Raw genomic sequence first — 7,795 nt, 5'->3', positions numbered from 1 at the left:
ATGCAGGTTTGGTGGATGCATCTTAGTGGGCTTACAACACCATTTTGCAGATGCTTAAATTGAGATTTCAAGTGTGTGAATTATCGAAGACATTAAGTCAAGTTGTCGCACATTATGCACACTGAATGAGATTGCCTGACCTATGGACTGTACAGAACTGCCTCCCGAAACCACTCTGTTGTGGTACATTTTTGGTCATTCATTACATTTGGAAAGAAAATAAGGAATAGAACAAGGCTTGACTTGGAGAATTAGTTGCGCCATCATGAAGTGGCATCAGAACTAGTGCCATCAGGAAAACTACAATGTCATGAGCCTTGGTGCCTCTACGTGCTGGAGTGCACAAAGTACATAGCAGCTTGGGTGTTCTGCACATGCTTGCAACAGCTTAAAAAGCAAGTGTTCCGGCTCTTCTGTGTAGATGGTGGAAAGGTGTGTAGACCTTTATGCTTTGACGTCACAAAGATGTAACAGTGCTGACGTCGGTACTGGAGCAGGCCTCTGTCCTCAAAGCGGTGTGTATCATACTATAGTATGCACCAGGCACAGCAAGTGAAACTCTACCCCGCACCTCCACCAAGATGTAACGGCCTTTATTGACAGTTGTGAAGGCCGGTTAGAGCGAGCAAGGACAGGTCCGGACCCGGAACAGTTCACGCTCTCGTCTCGCGCCGCGCGTCGGCTCTGCTGCTTCAGCTGCCGATCGTCATCTTCTCGTCTCGCGCCTCGCCTCGGTTCTGCTGCTCTGACTGCTGATGATCTTCCTCTTTACAAAACATTCTTTTGACAAAACTGAGGGATGTTAGCAGCAGTGGAGTGTGCAAAGGATCAGGTAGGAAGATAAGAAGATTTTGTGGGATAGGTGGTCGCAGCTGGCACAGAACCGGCTTATTGTAGATCACTGGGAGAGCCTTTTTGTCCTGCATAGTTTGTAACCAAGATGACCGGAAGGAGCAGCGCAACGAACGGCAGACATGGTGCCGAAAGGCAAGCTCGGCGCTTTCTATCTGCGCAGCAGAGCGCAGCAGTGGCCTCGCGCGGCTTAGCTTACAAACACGAGAGGGCTCCCTATCTTGAGCTTGTTTTGGTAGTTGCTTGTGGCTGCAAGGATGCGATGCCGTCAGCTGCAGACTAGGGTCACTTTATTGCGGATTATTGTGGACAAATACAGTCTATAAACGACAAAACAGTCACTTTGGACTTATCTGTTGTTGCGCTGAAAAGGGGTCCGATCTTAGGGCGGTGTAAAAGTAATACTTTCATACGCGTGTGTTCCTTCTTGTGCTTGGCGCCAAAGTGATCTGGTGTACACTGGTTTATATGAGAGCACACCGGGTGTAATAATAGGTGTGCGCACAGCGTAGAGGGGCATTTTTTGTCGCCTGGACGTTTTGAATAAGCAACACGCCGGGGTTGGCATTTCTTAAGAATATGTCACGTGAGTTGGGGGGCTTCGCCCACACTATCTCTGTATTTTTACCTTCGTCTTAGTCAGTTGGTTTCGTTTTCTTATTTATTGCGCACTTTCTTTCTGTTGCATTTCGTGTTTCTGATCTTATGTTTCGCTGCGTGTAAAATAAACGTCAGTTGTCAGCAAGGGCGTCCGCAGAATTTTTTGCAGGGGGGGGCCCCATTGGTTGTTGGCGCCGGAGGGGGGGGGGGGGTATGTTCGTAGCAAAAAGGCACTATTTGCGGAGTAAATTTATTTATTTATATACAAATAAAATAAATAAGTAAAATACACACATGAAAGAAAAATTACAAACAGCAATTAAAGCGAGGCTAGGAGAGATACATTGGAGTTTATCAACGAAGAAACAATTAAAATTAATAAAAATGCAAAAAGATACTATCACTTCGTGGAGAAGAGTGCTCAGTCTTGCTGCATACGGGTTCTCGACACACCCGGATTGATGACCAGCACACAGCACAATATGTTCACAAACACGCAACGACAGTCACTCAGTCAGTCTTCCTTGAACAGAAACTGTAGACGCCTCGGATTTTTCTGGGCGAATTGCGTGATGACACTGGTGATAAATTCATTTCTGTGCTTCATTACACGCTCTCGGTGCACACTCATCATACAAAGGCCGTCCAGTCTGTCGTTTGTCATCGTTGAGCGTAGCCACGTTTTCACTCTCCTCATTGTACTGAAGGAGCGTTCGACCGTACAGGTAGTAACTGGCAAAGCCAGAGCCACCTCAATGGCTTTTGCAACACCAGGGAAGAATGTCTTGGCCTGATGTAGAAGCTCGCAGTAAGTTATTTCTGATGGGTCCCCAGTTTTGTTGCACCACATCTCGTACCAAGAGATGGCCTCTTCCTTGAAGTTGTCGATGCCGTAAAAGCACTGGAGTTCTTCGGCGAGAACAGCGAACTCAACACGGCTCAAGTGCTTCATTTTTGATGGATGCAGCTGGAGAAGTTTGAAGCTCCTCTCATTGCTTTCAGAAAAGCGCCGAGCTAAAGAAGCAGTGAGGGAGTCCAAGTACGGCACATATATTGCCACACGGTAGTATTCCTCTGGCGACTGAATCCCGTAGTTGTCTCGGTGGGCCTGACGAGAGACTTGTCTTGGTACAGATATCACCACATTTAAGTGATTGGCTGCCTCCCTTGCTGCATTCATGATGTTAGAGAACTCCTCTACAGCGTTTGTCCGGTGGCCGCGAAAAATACGTTGTAGCTCAGTGATGTGGCCATGCACAGAATGGAAGTCCATGGATACACCTTGCAGAATGTTCGTAGCTGGTTCGAGCCGAGCGCTGTACTTCGCTACAATATGCAAGCAGACGATGAAAGTTGAGCTTGTTGTTGCGCAGTAGAGGATGTGAGCTCGTTGTCTAGTTGCAGCGTTCGAGCATGATTCCGTGGACGCGAGCTGCTCGAGTGCTTCGACTATGGCCACGTAATGCTGAGAGAAGATCCTAATAGACTTGTACTTTGCAGACCATCTTGTCTCACACAGCATCGGAATGTTGGGCACCAATTTTCTCCGGAGCACGCTCTCGCGGAAGAAGTTTATGGTTTGTTTGATTATCCCAATTGTGTTTCGAATTTCAGAGACGTCGTTCAAATCGTTGATGACGAGATTTAGTTTGTGACTTGCACAGTGGAAAAATAGTGCCTTCGGGAACTGTTTTTGTATAATTTTGTTCACTCCAGCTTCTTTTCCAGCCATTGTAGAGCATCCATCGTACCCCTGTCCAACGAGGTTCGAAAGAATCAGTCCGACATTCGTCAAAAGCTTCAAGATTGCCGCGGCGATGCAAGCGGAGTTTAATTGCTCCAGCTCTACAAATCCCAAAAACTGCTCTCGAACGCACACTTCGACTTCCGCCTTGTCAATAAAGCGAACGCCTATAGACATCTGCTCTTTTCCTGAAATATCTGCAGTTTCGTCAGCAAGAACGGAAAAAGCAAACGCTTTGTTAGTTTCGGTAACTATCTGCTCTCTCAGGATGTCGCCACAGATTGTGATGATCTCGTTCTGGACGCGGACAGAAGTGTACTTGGCATTGCCAGCAGAAGAAGCGAAGTGCTCCTGAAGTAGAGTATCTCCAGCTTCTACACGAAAGTCAAGCAGATCATTGAAGACTCCACTATCGGAATGCTTGCCGCGAATCGGCAAGTCATGCGTCGCACAAAAGACAATGGTGGAAACTATTGGAAATAGTTTCCCACGGTTCCTTTCAACTTGCGCGTGCAGTGCTCTGTTCAGCTGCTGTACAACGGGTAGCTGCTTGCCTTTCATCACATCCATAAAGTTCTGTGAGGCCGTCATTGCCTCCTGGTGCCATTGGGATTTTACGTGATCCCTGCACGCCTCGTGCATTTTTCTGTAGTTACTGAAAGCACGCACGATAAAACTACCTTGAGTACCCCGGTGAACACGCGGAGGAAAAATGACGCAAAAACGACAAAAGGCGCCTTTCGCTGTCGCTGAGTACGCAAGCCAGGGGGCGTAATCTCCCAGCCACTGATGTCGAAAAGGCCTCTTTCCAGGTGTTACATCCTTCTTAAAATCATATGTGACATTTGGCGACCATGGCTTAGTAAGAAGACGTAACTTCAAAAAGTCCGGTATGCCAGTGAGTTTAGCTTTGCCTAGAAACTCTCCTAAGTCATATTCTTGAGGCAAGTTATTTGTTTTCTTGATGTTGTCTCCGGATTTCGATCCCAAGCAAGGAGAAAGGGAATCGTTTCGGCTTACTGCGTGACCGGAGCTCGCTGGTGGAGTTCCTTCCATGGAGACGACGACGCCGGCTACTGTCCGGTGATGAAAGGTTGCATCGCTCTGGTCAAATCCGGACTTGAATCCCAAGAAAGGAGAAATGGAATCATCTCGGCCTGCTGCATCACCTGAACTCACTGTTGACAGAGTCCCTTCCATGGAGTCGACGACATCAGCTACTGTCCGGTGATAAAAGCTTGCATCACTCTGTTCAAATGCTACACCGTTGTCACATGTCACACCAGAATCTGCAGGGGCGCATTTGGATAATGCTTCGTCAGACAACCGCTGACGCTTGAAGAAGCGTCGAATATCCATCATTCGGGACCGCGCGAGACAAAGCTGGCTATGGAGTTCCTCGGGGTTGGTAGTGTTAAAAATATATACACATTGATTGGAAAAACGGTTGAATGCGTACGTTGAAAACAAAAAATGACTATGTATGCAGCGAAAACTTATTTACAAGATAAATGCACGCTCGCAGCTTCATACACCTCGCTCCATCTTGCTCGCGCAACCGCACAGTCGAGTATTTGCACACACACTACTCGCCGCTCGTCGTTTTCTCGTCCGCTGTCTTGGTTGTTCTCAGCTTCGTTGACAACCGGCCACTAAAAACACCGAAGCACAAACAAAGAGGCGCGCACACGCAAGGAACGCCGCGCGACTTCCGAGGGGAAGGGACACTCGCCACTCCGGTCGGAAAATTTGTTTTGTGTGTTTTTATGAGGTTCAGAGCCCCAAAACGACTCAGGCTATGAGGGACGGACGGTCTCTTTACCATGCACTGACATCGCACAGTACATGGGCGCTGTTGGGATTTGAGGCCCAGCCAGAGGTGACAGGCGAGCCAGGCAGGCGCCATCGGGCTGCCTTGACCAAAGGCGCTGGTTTCCGGAGAAGACGCAAGGAACGCTGGTGTGGGGGCGCCTCTGGAGACTGCGTCGCCGTGAACAAAAGCAGCTAATCCCCTTTGCCGAAAATTCTGAAAGCGGCGCTTGTACCGAACTGCGCTCTCCCGTGGATCGGAGGAGACAGCGAGCGGCGGCGGCGCCAACTCATCGCCCGCTTGCCCCTGAGCAGTCCGACAAAGCGGGGATGGACACGGCTGATTTGTCCCTCCCTCCTGAAGAATTCATCGGTGGCCGGGGTGTGCACTGTCTGCCTCCGTGTCGCTATCTCTCTGGAGATCAAAGAAACAGGCACACATCTCAAGACGGCTCGAAACACATGCTCGCCGGTGCCGCTGTATGTCTGCAACGGCACTTTGCAGATGTGACCCAAAGCGTGGAAGCAGGGCCGCTTTTACTCTTTTGGCTGAGCGCACCGCCGCCCCTGACGTGCGGCCATCACTCACGGTTCGAGTGAGTGATTTTCCAGGGGGGTGCAGCCGCCCCCCCTTGCCCCCCCCCCCCCCCTCCGGACGCCCATGGTTGTCAGGCATTTCTTCTCCAGTGTCCCTGCCCTCATGCCACCTGGGCTGTGCACACCTGTATGTGTTTCACCAACTAGCCCAAAACCATACCATTGGTGCGTTAGTAATTCCGCAACATTCACTTATGAATGAACATACTTGGAACGACTGCTGAAATTCCGCAAAGTTGTCCGGCTGGTTAAGGGAGACTTAAAGGGTCCCTGAAAGGGGTGTCTGAGGTTGGCAAACAAATACTTGCATTATGTAGAGCGTAGGCCACTGAACGTTCATGCCGCGTACAATACATCAAAGGCGAGTAGATAATTTATAATACATTTTCAAAAACTACCTCTCCCGAGCCTCGCGGCGACCAGCGGCGGTGAACTTCCGCCCGAATCCGTACTAATTACGTCAGTTTGCACTCTTTACGTCACAAGTACTGCGCTATGATTGGTTCGCGGTGCCAACGTGAAATCACGCATTTAACAAACTAGAAGCTCTAGATACTTCACACTCTTACTCTTTTCGGAAACATTTCGCATTTCAGCAAGCAGAGTTGTCGTTTATATGCATGTTTACGCAGTTATTGTGTGTTCGGTGTCAGAAATTAGTACTGCACTTCCGGTTTACATTGTTGTCGTCTGCTCGTACCGCTTGTGTCACTCCGCCGGCGTCGCCGTCGAATCGAATATCGAGGTGCGGTTCAGTCACCGCGCTACTGATTTCTTTCGTGACCTCCGTCGCATGCTCAATCGAAATGAATCGGCCGTGCTGTGTCATTGATTGCAAAGCCAGGGACCGGCAAGATATTGCCCTTCGGCACTGTCTGCCGAAAGATGGAAGTGAGCGAGCTGTCGTCGTCGTCAGAATTCAGCGCCCGATTTCTGAACGGCGTGTCCTTAAAAACTTGGCCAACGCGCCGCACCGATCGTCGCTTGCGAACTGCCGCCCCACTACAAGCAGGGACACACGGAGCGGTGAGCATCGCTGCGCCACTCTACCCAAGCTTCGCTCACAACTGGTGTCGCAGTCGCACTTCGCCGCCGTGCAGCAATGCCTGAGCGCTGCTTGGGATGGTGTACAAATATCACAAGGCAAGATCGCCTTGTTATCAGAAATACTTCTCGAGCAGCGACAAAGCATGCCTGCTTATGTTGCGAGCTTTCGGCAACAGTACCGCTCGCGGGCGCTCCGGGCGACGAGCTCTGCTGCTGCCTGGCTGCCGTGGTCGTCGCTAGGCCTATTGCCTCTTTGGCATCGAAGCTGCAGCGGCCGGCGCTTCGGAAGTCGCCTGAGCTATAATAAAAGGCTTACTCTACACATCGCTTTGAAGTCAACAGCATCATCTCACAATAAAATAGTAGTATGGTCACTTTCCGCGACTCCTTCAGCAGCGAAGCGAGCGGGCGCCAGGCGAGCCGGACCCCACGTTGGGCCAGCGGCAGCTGCGAGACGGTTGTGGCAAGAAATTTGCTCGTATCACAGTTGTTACCTTTATCAGCAGCTCAGTATTGGTCAGCGATCCTCAAAAATGACACATTTTTCACATTTCTTATCCCAGGGTTTGTTATTTAGGTCAAAAACACACTTTAGCTCGTTTTTATGACGCCGGCAGACGGGATCCAGGCTGGCCGGCCGGCCGGCATGCTCGGCGTACATCACGTTCGCACAAGAAAATGCAAAACAGCCATGATACCAGAGAGGATGCTTCCTAGATTCGAGCAACGAAAATATGTCTGTGCAAAAGTGGATCTTTCGGCAACGACACCGCCTGCGGCAACGCCGCGCGACGAACTGCGCGCTGGTCCCAGGCTGCCCTAGTCGTCGCTAGGCCTATCTGGTTTCGCATTGAAACCGCAGCTGACGGTGCTTCGGAAGTCGCCTGCGCTATAATAAAAGGCCTGCTATTCACATCGCTTTACTGCGAACTCGTCCCATAATAAAATATATGTTCGATTTCCACAATGCCTTCAGCAACGGAGCTAGCAGACGGTAGGCGAACCGCACCAAGTAGCAGCAGCACCAAAGCGGCTGTGGGATGAAATTTGCTTGTATCGCAGTCATCACTTTTACCAGCAACTCGGTATTGGCCAACGATCGTCAGAAATTATGCATTTTTGACATGCATCTATCCAAGGGCTTGC

The sequence above is a fragment of the Amblyomma mixtum genome, chromosome 2, assembly GCF_055824585.1.
Source record: "Amblyomma mixtum isolate Tamu chromosome 2, ASM5582458v1, whole genome shotgun sequence".
Classification (NCBI taxonomy): Eukaryota; Metazoa; Arthropoda; class Arachnida; order Ixodida; family Ixodidae; genus Amblyomma; species Amblyomma mixtum.
This window is presented reverse-complemented; position numbering follows the sequence as displayed.